The following is a 15,602-nucleotide window of genomic DNA, read 5'->3' on the forward strand; positions in this document are numbered from 1 at the left end:
TTGTCTCATGTGCATTTTAGTATCTTTTCTTCATGTGTTATTGTTGAAAGTTTGACTATAATGTGTTTTGGTGAGGATCTTTTCTGGTCATGTCTATTAATAGTTCTATATGTTTCCTTTATATTAATATCCCTTTCTTTCTCCAAATGAGGCAAGTTTTCTGTTGTTATTTCATTGAGTAGGTCTTCTAATCCATTATCTCTCTCCAAACCTTAAGCAACTTTAAGACATGTATGTTAGGCCATTTGATGATATTCCATAAATCTCAAACACTGTTTTCAGCTTTTCTCATTTCTTTGTTTTTTCCCCTTTTTTTCTAACTGAGATATTTCCAAAGACTTGTTTCCTAGCTTGGATAATTTTTCTTCTACCTCAGCAAGTCTGCTATTAAGGTTTTCCACTATGTTTTCATTTATTCTAAGGAATTCTAATATTTTGGTTTTTTTCTCCTCTATATCTGTATGACAGGAAAATTTTTCCATCTATGTTGTATATGTATTTCTTTAATTCATGAATTTGCATCTGATTATTTTTCAGTAATCTAAGGATCATTCTTTTGAATTCCTTTTCAGGCATTTCTTCAGTCTCTTCACCTTCACATTCTAATATGAAAGTGTTATATTCCTTTGGGGGAGTCACATTATCTTCATTGTTAATGTTTCTTGTGCTTCTACATTTATTTTTGGGCTTTTGGAAGCACTTGTTAGTTCTTTACTCTGAAGGCTTTTATCTTTGAACTATACCTCTGTGCTTTAGTGGGGTGTCTGCTCCTTCAGTGGATATTGAAAGACATGTTCTGGGTGGGGCCAGAGGCTCTGGTCAGTGCTTAGGGGTGGTCCATGGGTCCAGGTTGACACTAATGTTGGATGTGGTAGATGATCTCTATTAACAACAGTGAGAAGGGTATGATGACATAGGCTGCCATGTCTTATCAGCACCTCCTATCAGCAAACTCTGAGGCTCTGAATCCAGACAGAGTGATTGCTGGGAGACCCAGCTACACTCCATACCTTGTCATGGAATCATAGAATTTCCACAGTCACAGAGAGCAGAAGATCAATTTTAAGCCCCATGAGCCTACTCAATCCATGGAAAGAACTGAGGCATTCCCAGGACTACTTTTGCCACTATTGGACAAGCCAACTCCTCTGGCTTTGATGGCCCTAGCCCCTGAACTTAAGCTGTGCAGGTCCTCACTACCATGGATTATCCCCTGGCACAAGCATTCCATGGAGTCTTCACAACAGCAGTTTTGTGCTATGCTCCTTAACAAAGTGCTCTACCAGGTGCTGCTCTCCCTGACTTCCACTCACTCATTATTCACATTCTGGTACCCAATCTGGTCATCCATAACAGAGGTAGAATACTGTCTACTAGAAGCTCTGCTGAAAGGGGCTCCAAGTTTGCTGATTGCAGGAAAACCTCCTTGATTCCTCCAGACGTTCCTTAACACTGATGTGACCCATCCACACAGATAGTCACCTGATGGTCAGCTGTGGCAGTCCACTGTCATACTAGATCTGACAGTCCAAAAGCATTCCTTCTGATCTGGAGTCAGATGCGCTACCATTGCACCACGAGGTCACGAATCCCACAAGCATTCCTATGATTGACAATCTCTGATCTACTGGGCTTCTAGGAAAGATATTTGTGGCTGTATTGAGCACTGAATCATAGGCCATTCTATCTTCAATTTATTTGTGCAGTGCACCAGCTCTGCTGGGTCACTGACAGACTAAGAGGAGGATAAGTGCTTAGGATACTTTCATGGCCAACATTATTAAAGCAGGACTTATCCTTTTCCCATGAACCCTAGAGTCATTCCTCCCCACCTCTCATCTGCCATTTCTGATCCTTGACATGGATTCAGTTTGTGTTAGTCCAGCCTCATTTCTCCAATATCTGTCTGGTTTTATCATATTGCAATTGTTTAACTGACTCTGCTGCTGCTGCTACGATGTTCTGGTTGCTTGTGCTATTCCTGCTGCTGTTTAAATAACAAATGACCCATGTGCCTTGAATTCCATGAGTGTTCACTCAGTTCCCAGGCCTGCATGACTCAGTGTCCCCAATGACTAAGCATGGGTCTGACAAGTAATGAATAATCAAGACTCTAATTTGAGGGTCACATTTGGAATGGAAACACAGGTGAATATAATAACAAAAAGGAAGTATCAAGAAAATTTGACTGATACATTCTCTGAAAAGTGCATGTGCAATTGACTGGGAAGTGAAAAGGATGAGAAAATGTACTTGATAAAATGAAGATACATTGTATGTAGTTCAGGAAAAAGAATGAAGTTTATATGGTCATTCACTGGAAAGAGAAAGTTACAATATTATTCAAGAACTTAATAGTTAAGGACTATGATAAATGTGGTTGATCAAAGTTTTATCAGAAGACACATGGATGCCACAGTCAGGCTCACACACCAGAGCAATCCACCTATGAATCTGGATGGTTGTTACAAGGAGTACCCAAGCGTAAATGTTAAAAGATTTAATGGACTTTTTTCAAATGAAATAAAATCATTTTGTAAAAGGACACCCATGGATAATAGAATGGAAAGAGTATGAATATCTTTTAAAATTTGAAAGGACTGCATCTGTGAAACTCAAGTTTAAGAACACTTAGAAGCAGCACACCAGAATTTCTGTATAGGGTAAACAAAGATAAACTAGGTGGAAATCAGCATTAATTGATTTCTTTGAAATGTATAGAGATTTTATTTATTTGGAGTAATCCTGAGCTTATATGGGGCCACTAAATCCCCTATATGTTTATCATGTTGAAAATTGGAATCATAAAGGATATAGAACAAAAACACCTGAAAAATCCAAAAGACCAAATGCACAGTCAACAAGGACAAAAAATCAACAACATTGATATCATTATCCAAATCCTTATTAACATATAAACTATGACACTTACACAAAGTTCTTTTTGATATAAAAATTGATCTTTTACTATTTTGCCCAAATTAATTTTTTCTTAATTAGGATAATATTTGGGTTAATACATCTCTACTCATTGAACAATTTCAAGTAAAATTCAAATAGTTAAATCTTAGCTGAAGATTTTCATTTAAAACTTATCAATACTTAACACATATATCACCAACACTTGTCTGTGTAGGTGCTATCTTCTTACCAATGCCTTAGCAATATCCTCTATATCCTCAGGACATCTCCTTTTAGTAGCAATACCAACACCAATGAGGAGATACAAAAATATAGCTTGAAAGTTAGGTTTAATGAGAACATCATGTATAAGAATATCTAGTCATTGTCATAGTGCATACAAGCCTTGAAGGAGTAATTTAACCTAAAAGTGTAGCCTCACTAACGTCACTTATCCAGTAGGAAGAATAATGACTGTCCCCTGGTTAACAGGAATATTCAGGAATAATAGGAATAATCACCTCAAACTCTCAGTGATTGAAAAATGTAACAGCTTATTTTCTGGGAGTAAAAGTCAGTTATGTTCAGATCACACTCTATGACCGCTGTCTTCCTTTGAGGATCTTTATCTGAGAGGGTGTACATAAAATGTGTGCAGATCCTAATTTCAGTCTCTAGGGAGACCCTGTCCCACACACTGCATTGACACACATGATGTTTTCTCAATGCATCTCCAGGAAGCTGCCTCCACATTTACCATGACAATAAAAAAACCCACTTAACTTGCAGTTCAGTGTTGGATTAAGAGAGGGAAATGGGCCATCACAAGAAACATGATAACCTAATAAATAGGGGTAAGTACAGAATATACCATTTGGCTTCAGAACATACTACCAAGCTATAGTGATCAAATCAACATAATATGGACATAAAAACAGACACACCTATACACACAAACAGAACAGTACAAAATCCCTAGAGGTAAACTCATACATCTATAGATAGCTAGTTGACCTTTGACAAAGGTGCTAAGAGCATGAACTGGAGAAAGCACAGTCTCATTAAATGGCACTAGAAAAACTGAAGATCCACTGCAGAAAAATGAAACTAGACATCCATCTCTCAATATACAAAATTGACTCAAATTGTATTAAATACTTGACTGTGCAACCTGAAACTCTGAAATTCCTCAAGAAAAGAATGCAAATGCTTCAGGACAATGGAATGGGCAAGATTTTTTGGATAAGACCCAAAAATCACAAGAAACAAAAGAAAACCATGCATAAATTGGATTTAATTAAATTAAGAAGCTTCTGCACAACAAAAGAAACAATGACTCAATGATGAGGTGACCCATCGAATGGCAGAATATATTTACAAACTGTATATTTTATAAGCGGTGGGGATCTAGACTATATAAGGGAAGATAATAATGGTGATGATTTAAATAGATCCATAGACCTAGATAAACATTTTTCACAAAAGACAAATGTCCAATATGTGTATGAGAACAATTTTAGCATCACTAATCATCAGATAAATGCAAATCAAAACACAGTGAGATGTTACACCTTTGCAGTTAGGATGGCTATTATAAAAAAGACAGACAAAAACAAATGTTACTAAGAATATAGAGAAAAGGGAGTCCTTACACATTGTTACTCCAAACACAAGTTACTATATGGAAAACAATATGGAGTTACTCAAAAATTGAAAGTAGAACTGTCATATGATCTAATAATACCACTAATGAATGGATGGATAGATAGATCTCCAAAGTAAATAAAAACACTATGTTCAAGAGACATCTAAATTCCCATTTATTGCAGAACACTCACAATAGCCATGAAATTGAAACCATCTACACATTCATCAACTGATTAATAAATAAAGGCAATTGTGGTACATATACATAGTGTAATATTATTCATCCATGAAAAAAGATAAAATGACATTTTCAACAATGAGGATGTGTCTGGGAGGACATTATGTTAAGCAAAATAAGATTCAATCTCCATATTGGTTATCAATCTGTTTAGGTATTCTATGATTCAATTTTGGTAGATTATATTCAGGAATCTATCCATTTCTTCTAGGTTTCCCAATTGGATGGCATACAGCTCTGTATAGTAATTCCTGATTATTCTTTTTGTATCTGTGGTATCTGTTGTTACATTTCCTTTTTCATCTCTGATTTTATTGATTTGCATCTTCTCCCTATTTTTTATTGGTTAGTTGGGCCAATAGTGTATCAACTTTGTTATTTTTATTCAAAAAGCCAGTTCTTCATTTTAATAATTATTTGTATTATTTTTGTTTCAATTTGGTTTATTCTCTAATTTTAATTATTTCTTTTCTGCTACTTGTTTTGGGCTTGGTTTGTTTATCTAAGTCCTCTAGATGAATTGATATTTCATTTATTTGATGACTTTCCAATTTCTTTAGGTAGACACCAATTGCTATAAACCTCCCTCTTAACACTCCTTTTGTTGTATCCCACAAATTTTGATATGATGTATTGACATCTTCATTCATTTTCAGAATTTCTTTATTTCTATTCTGATCTTTTATGACTCAGTGTTCATTCAGAAGTATGTTGTTCAGTCTCAACATGTTTGCATGTCATCTAGAGATTATTGAGTTGTTAATTTCCAGCTTCATTCCATTGTTGTTAGAGAAGATGCTTGATATGATTTCTGTTTTTTTGAATGTTCAGAAATTTGCTTTATGGCCTAGCCTATGGTCTATCCTAGAAAAAGTTCTATGCACTCTTGAGAAGAATGTGTATTCTACAACTGTGAGATAAAAATTCAGTAGATACCAGTTAGGTCCATTTTGTTAAGAGTGTCAAATAGCTCTCTTGTTTCATTGTTGATTTTTCTGTCTAGTTGATTGTCCATTGTTGAAAGTGGGATGTTGAAGTCCCCTGTTACTGTTGTATTGGCGAATATGTCTCCCTTAGAGCCATTGACATTTCTTTAGGTAGAAGCCCTGTTTATTATTTATTTATTTATTTATTGATACATTTATTGCTATAAATACATTAATAATTAATTTTATAATAAAATGTATATTCGTATATAAATTATATATTAAATATATTTTATGTGATTGTAATTATATATAAAATTATTTACATTTATTATAGTCACATATTTATTTGAATTGATCCCTTAAACATTTTACATAGTGCATTTTTCCATCTCTTCTAAGAGTTTTTGTGTTAAAATATATTTTGTTTGATATTAGCATGGCACCACCTGTCTTTTTTTACTACCCATTAGTATGAAATGTCTTTTTCCATCCTTTACTTTCAGTGTGTGGGTTCTTTTCTGGTGAGATATGTTTCTTTTAGGAAGTAAGTAAATGGGTCTTCTTTTTTAATCCATTCACCTAGTCTATCTTTCAACTTTAGAGGTGAGGCCATTTGCATTCAAGGTTACTATGGATGTGTAAAATGACATGGCTCAGCCATTTTTCAATACACATTCCTACAAGACATTTAAAAAATAATTAATTCCAATTTTTCTCAAGCTATTCTAAACAGTTAAAAGGGAGGGAAACAATTAAAAGGGAGAGAATCCTCCCAAGCTCTTTCTATGAAGCCTGCTTTACCTTAATTCCTAAACATGAAAGAGATACAACAGAAAGTGTACTATGGACCAATATCCCTAATGAACATAGATGCCAAAATCAACAAAATATTATCTAATCAAATCCAATAACAAATCAGAAAGATCATCCACCTGGACCATGTGGGATTTTCCCCTGATATGCAGGGATGGTTTAGCATTCACAAATCAATAAATGTGATTCATCACATAAACAAACTGAAAAACAAAAACCATGTGATTATCTCGATATAGAGAAAGCATTTGATTAAATACAACATAATTTCATGATGAAAAATTAAGCAAATTGGGTACAGAATGAACATTCCTCAACATAACTAAGGTATTTTATGGCAAACTTATGACCTACATTTTATTGAACTGAGAAAAGTGGGAAGCATTCTCCCTAATATCCAGAACCAACAAGATGCCTACATTCACCATTGCTATTCGGTATTGTCCTGGAAGTTTTAGCCAGAGCCATTAGGCAATAAAATAAATCAGAGGGCTACATATTGGAAAGGAGGATGTCAGATTATCCCCTTTTTTTAAAATAATAAATGATGATTCTATAAATACAGGATCCAAAAAATTCTACTAAAAGTAGAATGTCCTTATGTACTAAAGATGGTGGAGGGGCTATGGACACTCTAACCCTGCAGAGGCTCCAACTCCAGGAGGACCATAAAATGATGCAGCACCAGAAGCTCCGTTCATCCACCACACCTAAATGCCTATCGTGTTCATCAGCCTAGGCCTTATGGACAGGCTGGCACCTCTTCTGGTGTGGATCCTGATGCCTACTCATGTTCCAGTTTTGGACTCAGATCATACCAGTTATATTCCCACTGAGGAGCTAAAACAGGCTCTGGTCAATTGTTCCTTGTTCAATGACAAGATATGCCTCATGATGATAAACATGACCAAGTCAGGCCACATGAATGTCTCTGATTTCTCAACCTTTGGGAAATTCATTCAACACTGGAAGAACGTCTTTCCACAATATGACCAGATCACTCAGGCTCCATCAAGCTACACAGACATGCAGCAAGGTTTGTCTCAAATGAGCTACAGCCTGAACCCCCAGTTCCTGGTCTCCCTCTGTTGCCTGCAAAACCCACCATTAAGCATGATGGCTTCATTCAGGTGTGCACCCACCTGAAGGTGCTGGCTGAGGCCTTCTGGAAGAACGCCACCACTGTATAGTTCTTCAGCTTGGCTTCAAGTACTGCCACCAAGATAGCTTCTCAGATGCTATAACCCAGATCATCTGTAGCGTGGAGTGCTGCAGGGATCTCTTCTAGCTCATTAGAGTGGGAGAAACAAGTAGGCCTCTCTTATTTTCCTGCCCTGTCAGAGATTCTCTTTTGCTTGATGCATCACTGAGAGAAGGGTAGGGGTCTTGTGTCATAGTCACCAAATAATGGGAACCTAGGTTGAGGCCACACAGACAGGTACATGGCTTAGGAAATAAGTGGAAATTGAAAACCTGACAGACCTGAGAACTTGAGTGACACAGTCTGTCAACAGGAGTAAGAACACTCCAGTCATTACAGTGGGGTTAAGTGTCTGGCCAGCTGGACCCTGGCTCTGGCTTTTCTTTCTGTGCCATGAAGCTGGTACTAAGTGTTCACTGGTCTCTCACTGTTAGCAATTATATTTCCTCCCTCAGACTGTCCTGTCAAATGAGCCCAGTTTTACCAAAAGTAGAGTTGATTAGGCATGAGAGAGATTTTTCTGTGGGACCAGTATCTTGGATTGCCCCACAGCCACAAGCCCTTGAGTTATTTCTCAATACCTGGGGGCTATCATTGTTTAGAGAGCTCAGAAAGCCTACCTTTTGGGCATCTTTGGCCAGACTACTGCCCTTATGTCTTGGATTGCTCACTTCCTTATCACTCTGTATTCAGCTTTAATCCCCAGGGGACAGTTGTCACATTCCACTGCCAATGTTTTTTTACTGCTAGTATATTTCCATTGGTGGCCAAAGGTCCATTGAAACTGTACATTTCAATAAAAGTATAAAACTTAAAAAAAGAAGTTATCAAAAAGAAAAAAAAGAAAAATATTTTAAGAAACAAATTTCAGAGGCATTTAGAGGGAAGGGAACACTCTTATCATATCAGTCTTTCAGAAGTCAGTGAAGAATCCACAAACACTTTGATCATTGGATCTTTATCTTTCTAGATTGAAGGGAGAATCATTGACATAGGAAATCTGAGGATAGCTGAAGAAATGAAGTTGAAATATTTTTTTTTATTTGTCCTGGTTAGTCTTGTTAATGAGGCAATCCATGGGGTCAGCAGGAAAGATTGTAGCCAGGATGCTGGGGCACAGTGCAGGGACCCCAGCATCCACAGCTTTGCACCACTGTGCCACTTGGGGAGTTGCTTGGTTGGGAGGAGCTTCCGGCTGGCAGCTGGCACCTCTATGCAGTAAAGCCTCTGGTGAGCTCTGACACAGACGATGAGGAAGTGGCAGGTGGAGAGGAGAAGGGGAAACGGGTCCCCTCTGCCCTGTCTGGCCGGGCCCAGGTGCAGACGAGGCCCTCCTGGCAGGCGGTGATAATGCAGTCCTCCAGGAAGAGCAGCACCGTGAGCCGCTCCTGTGCGATCTTCTTGCAAACCAAGGGCTCCAGCAGCAGCACCTCGTGGATCCGAGGGCACAGCGTGGTGCCTAGCACCTTGGCAGGGTCCAGGCGGCTGCGGCGTGGGACCACTGGGCTTGTCCCTGCCGCCGCCGCCCCTGTGGCTGATGTTGCCCAGGCTGTGGTAGCGCTTGTGCTCTTTCTTGGCTCCCCCAGTCCCACCACTCCTGCAGCGTAAGCTTGGCGAAGCAGCAGATGCTGAAGTGCGTGCCGGGCTCTGCTGCCACCTTGCCTGTGCCCCCGGTCTTGCCACCACCTGCCGGATACCGGAGGCTGTTGGAGAAGGACAGCGAGCAGGGCAGGGTCCCGGGCCAGGCTAGCCGGCCCGCGAGCTGCCAGCGGCTGCTGGCATAGTGCCAGGGAGGGTGCGGGTACGGGCCAGGGGTGGATGTGGGTACAGCACATCTTTGGTGAGGTCCCAGAGACAGATCTGCATGTCCTGGCCAGCCTAGCCTAAGTGGTAGGTGATAGAGCCGGCTTTGGGCAGCGGGGAGAGCGGGATGCGTCCGGCAGAGCCTGGGCACCCGGCCACGACCTCCCCCTCCTCCTTGCCGCCCCCCTCCCCATCACCGCTGGATGCCGCCACCTCCTCCGCCTGCCCGCGTGGTGTAGAGGTTAAAGGCTACAGTGTTGACCCAGGACTTGTGGCCATGGCCACGGGCCACCACGCGACCCTCGGTGAAGGACCACACGGTGACCAGGTCATCTTCGCCGCCTGTCACCATGTAGCAGCTGTCTGGGCTCCAGCACACACACACACAGCAGCCTGCCCAAGTAGCTCTTCATGAGCCCGCGCAGAAGCATGGAGTCCAAGTGGAAAACGCGCTGGCAGCCATCCTGGCTGACGCAGGCCAGGTGCCGGCTGTCGGACAAGAAGGCAAACTTGTTGAGGGGCCCCTCGCCCACCGCCCACTTGGCCAGCAGGTTGCGGGGGCCTTGCTTTCGGCGGCGTAGGCGGCGAAGCCCTCACCCTGCCTCAGCAGGCTGTACCACCGGCGCCAAGGCACACGATGGCTGACGTGCACAGGTACAGGTGGCCGCGGGCGTGCGAGGCCAGGAACAGGCTCTCAGACTCGGGCAGCCACTTCAGATAGGTCACCTTGGTCTTGTCGGTCAGCCGCTCCTCGTTGAAGAGCTTGCTGGTGTCCTCCTTGAAGTCCAGGTACTGCACCTGGCCGGCTGGGAAGCCCACCAGCAGGGAGATGGTCTCCGTGGCGGCGGTGAACTGGCTGAAGTCCTGGCAGGTGGGCTGCGTGCCCTTGTAGATCCACTTGTCCGTGGGCTTCTTGAGGTCGATAGACTGCTGACTCCCACGGCAGCGGCCCAGGTAGAAGTTCAGCTCGCGGCCCAGGTTGAAGCAGACGCGGTCGCCCCGGTGTCCAGCCCCGCGGGCGTGGCCGGCGGCTCCCCGAGGCGAACGAGGCTGAGGCTGAGGCGCTCGGGGGGCAGCGCGGGTGGGGGCCTAGGGCCTGGGGGCGGCGGGGACAACACGGGCCCGCGGTGTCGGGGCCGGAGGCGGAGGCAGGGCGGGGAGGGAGTTGAAGCGGCTGGGGTGGCGCCAGGGTCTGGGCGGAACCCGGACCGGACCCGCGAGCGGGTAGCCCTCCCCGCCGCCGGCCGCCATCTTGGGCGTCCCAGGCCCACAGCCCCCGGGCCCCTGCCTGAAGCCGCGGGACCGCACCTGATGAGTTGGGGTCCTCGCCCCGGCGATGCCTCTTCCATTCGAAGTTAAGATATTTTTAAAATTAAGAGATATGGAGCACAGAATGAGAAAACCTATCAAACCGCAAGTCTTAGGAGCATGTAGGAAATACTTTATATGAAAGTATAATGACTCTGCTTCTCCAATCCCTCTAGCCCAATGCAAGAAACAGTATGTCCAGTGTGTGCCAAGAGTGAGTGACAAGAAATCTACATACAGAGTATAAGGTATAACTTCTTAATGGAAAACGGATATAATTATAAAACTTCCATGGGAAAAAGATGATTGAATAATGAATAACTGCACTAATAGATGAAAAAGAGAAAACAGAGGGCCTTGAATACCATCTTTGAAGTACTGAACACAGTCACTACTGCCCTGCACTTATCCAGAAAGATGAGCTGTCATTATTGACAGTGAAATGAAACCAAGAGATCTTCCTAAGAGGCAGGGCATGATTTCAGAAGAATGAGAGGCAAAAGAATGGTGAGTAGTAAATAAAATGCAAATTACATCATCATCTGTTTGAAATAGTAAACCTTATGGCTAATTTGAGGGGCTGAAAAAAAGAACTAAAATTCTGAATAAAAGCAACTCCAAATCAGAAAAGCAGTGATTACATTTTTTTTTTGACAGGCAGAGTGGACAGTGAGAGAGAGACAGAGAGAAAGGTCTTCCTTTTGCCGTTGGTTCACCCTCCAATGGCCGCAGTGGTAGGTGCGCTGTGGCTGGCGCACCGCGCTGATCCGATGGCAGGAGCCAGGTGCTTCTCCTGGTCTCCCCTGGGGTGCAGGGCCCAAGGACTTGGGCCATCTTCCACTGCCTTCCCAGGCCACAGCAGAGGGCTGGCCTGGAAGAGGGGCAACCGGGACAGGATCGGTGCCCCGACCGGGACTAGAACCCGGTGTGCCGGCGCCGCAAGGCGGAGGATTAGCCTAGTGAGCCACGGCGCTGGCAGTAATTACATTTTTAAGTGTTCTAATAATCCCTACAGTCCTGAGGAAAGAAGTACAAATAATTTAAACTTTTACTTTACTTAGAAAAATCTGTATGGTAAATGTTCCAAGATAATGACTAGTAATAGAAACAACAAATATGCATCCCCAAAAAGGAAAGGAGAAAAACTCCATACACTAAGTAACAAAATAATTGCTAAAATAACAATAGAAAAAATGGTTCCAGGCTAAGAAAACTAAAATTCTTAATTAGGTGGGAATAAATCTAAATATATCAATGATCATACTAAATATAAGTAGGTAAAATTTTCTCAAAATCACCCAAATGGGTTCATTAGACAAAACTGAACAGTTTTTTTAAAAAGCCATTAAAATACAAAGTGAAAACAAAAAATGGTTTTGAAAATATTGAAGTAAAGGCCTGAAAATATATTTCAGGAAAATATTTTAAAAAGAAAGTCACAATCACTGTATCAGACAAAACAGACTTTAAGGAAGACAAATATTTTTTGGGAAAAAATAACGCACAATGAAAAAACTTAGTCACTAGGAAGATAGGATCTCAACTTTATGCTCCAAGTTACCTGAAAATATTTAAATCAATTAAAGAACTAAGCTACTGCAAGAAATAAGTAAATCTACAATCCTAATGGGAAACTTTATTGCAGATCTCTACTGAAAAGCCTTAAGCACAACTTAGAACCAAATAAAAGACAAATAAACAAATTCACATAAGTACTGTGTACATACATATAAAATACAGAGCACTTGAACCATTCAGTAATATTCATATTCTTCTCCAGCACTCCTCAAACCTTTGCAAATCCCTATCATGTGTTACACCATAAAGTATGCCCCTCAATATCACAGAGACCCTGTGTTTTTACTGGTGTTTCAATTTAGTAATAAAAAAGATATATACTTCAAAATTATTAAATATTCCAAGTAAAACATAGATCAACATGGCTCCTCAATTAAGCTCTTCTAAAAAACAGTAAAAGCCTATTTTCTAGTTTAAGAATAAATGCATTAAGAATATTTCATGTAAGAAATAGAAGTGGTAGAATTGAAGTAATGTGACCATAGGGGAAGGGATTAGGATGACAAATGAAACTGTTAAGGCTGTATTAGCCATTCTCTGCAACTTTACTTGTCAGTTCTGGGTACATATCCTATTGAGACCTTAAAATGATTTTTAATTTTTTATTTATTTTTAATTTTTATTAATATGAAGAGAGTATATTTCATGTTTTTCATAGGTACAATTCTTTTTATGGAAATCTTTTATTTAGTAAATATAAATTTCATAAGTACAACTTTGGGATTATAGCGGTTCTTCCCCCAATATCCACTTTCCCACCCCCAAACCATCCCACCTCCTACTACCTCTCCCATCCCATTCTTCATTAAGATTCATTTTTAAATTATCTTTATATATAGAAGTTCAACTCTATACTAAGTAAAGATTTCAACAGTTTGCACCCACACAGACACACGAAGTACAAGGTACCCTTTGAAGACTATTTTTACCATTAATTCTCATAGTACAACACGTTAAGGACAGAATGAATTTTAGGTTTCCAATGGGATCAAATTATGTATTTTTCAGAAATGTATACATGCAGACAACTATAATTTATGCATTTTACATTTTCCTTCCTTAGATTTTTAAAAAGCTTTACTGAGATTGCTGCTGTGATAAGCATGTATAGCCCAGCTCTGGCCATTGTGGGTGAACCAGTGGGTGCAAGGCATCTCTGTCACTGCTTATCCATATCTATAACTCTTCCTCTCAGATAAATAAAGAAATCCTGTAAATATTTAAAAATTAAAAAGTAAAGAAGAATGACCTCCCTTGATTTGTAGAATGAAGTCACTGAAAGGTAATTACCAGCTCAGAGATGATACAGGAATTTGAATAGCACAGTTTAGACATTATATCTAGTAAAAATTGACCAATAGCTGTGGGCCAAGAGTCAATGTCCAATGACACTACCACTCAAATCTTCAAGAATTTGATCATAATTTCATGTCCATTCTCACTTATATAGGAAAAGGTGTAAAAGCAGGAAGTCCATGGCATCGCTATATCTGTCTCTCTGCTAATTTGTGGGAGAAACCACAAATTAGGTTCAGATCTCAAAAAAATAAAGTTTTGTTAAATACTTAACTAAATAAAGTGATTCATAGATGAATTTCAGGAACTTTTGGGTAAAGAATTACCAGGTAGTGCAATTTCAAATATTCATAAAGATTTTAGAAGGCACTCGGCCCAATTTCCAGCCATTTTAATCCATTGAATATATTCAAATAATTTTCCTCACTGCAAAGTATGATGCATTGATGGGTGAAAAAATGTTTTAGTAGGTAAGATCAAGCATCATTTTAAAAGATTAAAAATAGGTTGTTTAGGAATATTAGTTTCTTTGAATTTTTTTAAACTTCTATTTAATGAATATAAATTTCCAAAGTATAGCCCATGGGTTACAATGGATTCCCCCCTCCCATAACTTCCCTCCCGCCTGCAACCCTCCCCCTTCCCGCTCCCTTTCCCCTTCCATTCATGTAAAGATTCATTTTCAATTCTCTTTGTATACAGAAGATCAGTTTAGTATATATTAGGTAAAGATTTCAACATTTTGCCCATATAGCAACATAAAGTGAAAAAACTACCATTGGATTACTAATTATAGCATTAAATAGCAATGTACAGCACATTAAAGACAGAGATCCTACATAATTTTTTTCCAAATTAATTAATTTTCTATGCCATTTCCATTTTAACACCAGGTTGTTTTTTTTTTCATTTCCAATTCTCTTTATATACAGAAGATCACTTCAGTATATAATTAGTAAAGACCTCATCAGTTTGTGCCCACACAGAAACGCAAAGTATAAAAATACTGTTTCAGTACTAGTTATAGCATCACTGGGCTTTAGACGACACATTAGGGACAGATCCCACATGGGGTGTAAGTACACAGTGACTCCTGTTGCTGATTTAACAATTTGACACTCCTGTTCATGGCGTCAGTAATCTCCCTAGGCTCTAGTCATGAGTTGCCAGGGCTATGGAAGCCTTTAGAGTTCGCTGACTTTGATCTTATTCCGATAGGGTCACAGTCAAAGTGGAAGTTCTCTCCTCCCTTCGGTGAAGGGTACCTCCTCCTTTGATGGCCCCGTTCTTTCCACTGGGATCTCACTCACAGAGATCATTCATTTAGGTCTTTTTTTTTCCATGATATCTTGGCTTTCCATGCCTGCTATACTCTCATGGGCTCTTCTGCCAGATCTGAATGCCTTGAGGGCTGATTCTGAGGCCAGAGTGTTGTTTAGGACATCTGCCATTCTATGAGTCTGCTGTGTATCCCACTTCCCATGTTGGATCTTTCTCTCCCTTTTTGATTCTATCAGTTAGTATTAGCAGATACTTGTCTTGTTTGTGTGATCTCTTTGACTCTTAGACCTATCAGAGCTATCAATTGTGAGCTGAAATTGATCACTTGAACTAGTGCGATGGCATTGGTACATGCCATCTTGATGGGATTGTGTTGGAATCCCCTGGCACATTTCTAACTCCACCATTCTTGGAGTCTTTTCCTGAGTATCTGTAAGAAGTATATATTTAGGGGGCTGGTGCTTTGGTGCAGCAGGTAAAAGCCCTGGCCTGAAGTGCTGGCATCCCATATGGGGCCTGATTCCAGTCCCAGCTGCTCCACTTCTGAACCAGCTCTCTGCTATGGCCTGGGAAAGCAGTGGAAGATGGCTCAAGTCCCTGGGCCCCT

General features: G+C 40.6%; 1 pseudogene; it reads right to left on the minus strand.

The window, feature by feature from the left end:
- Positions 1 to 8,811: 8,811 nt before the first annotated feature.
- LOC133754525 (dystrophia myotonica WD repeat-containing protein-like) lies at positions 8,812 to 15,379 on the minus strand (annotated as a pseudogene).
- Between the last annotated feature and the right edge of the window lie 223 nt (positions 15,380 to 15,602).

The sequence above is a fragment of the Lepus europaeus genome, unplaced genomic scaffold (genome assembly GCF_033115175.1).
Source record: "Lepus europaeus isolate LE1 unplaced genomic scaffold, mLepTim1.pri SCAFFOLD_138, whole genome shotgun sequence".
NCBI lineage: Eukaryota > Metazoa > Chordata > Mammalia > Lagomorpha > Leporidae > Lepus > Lepus europaeus.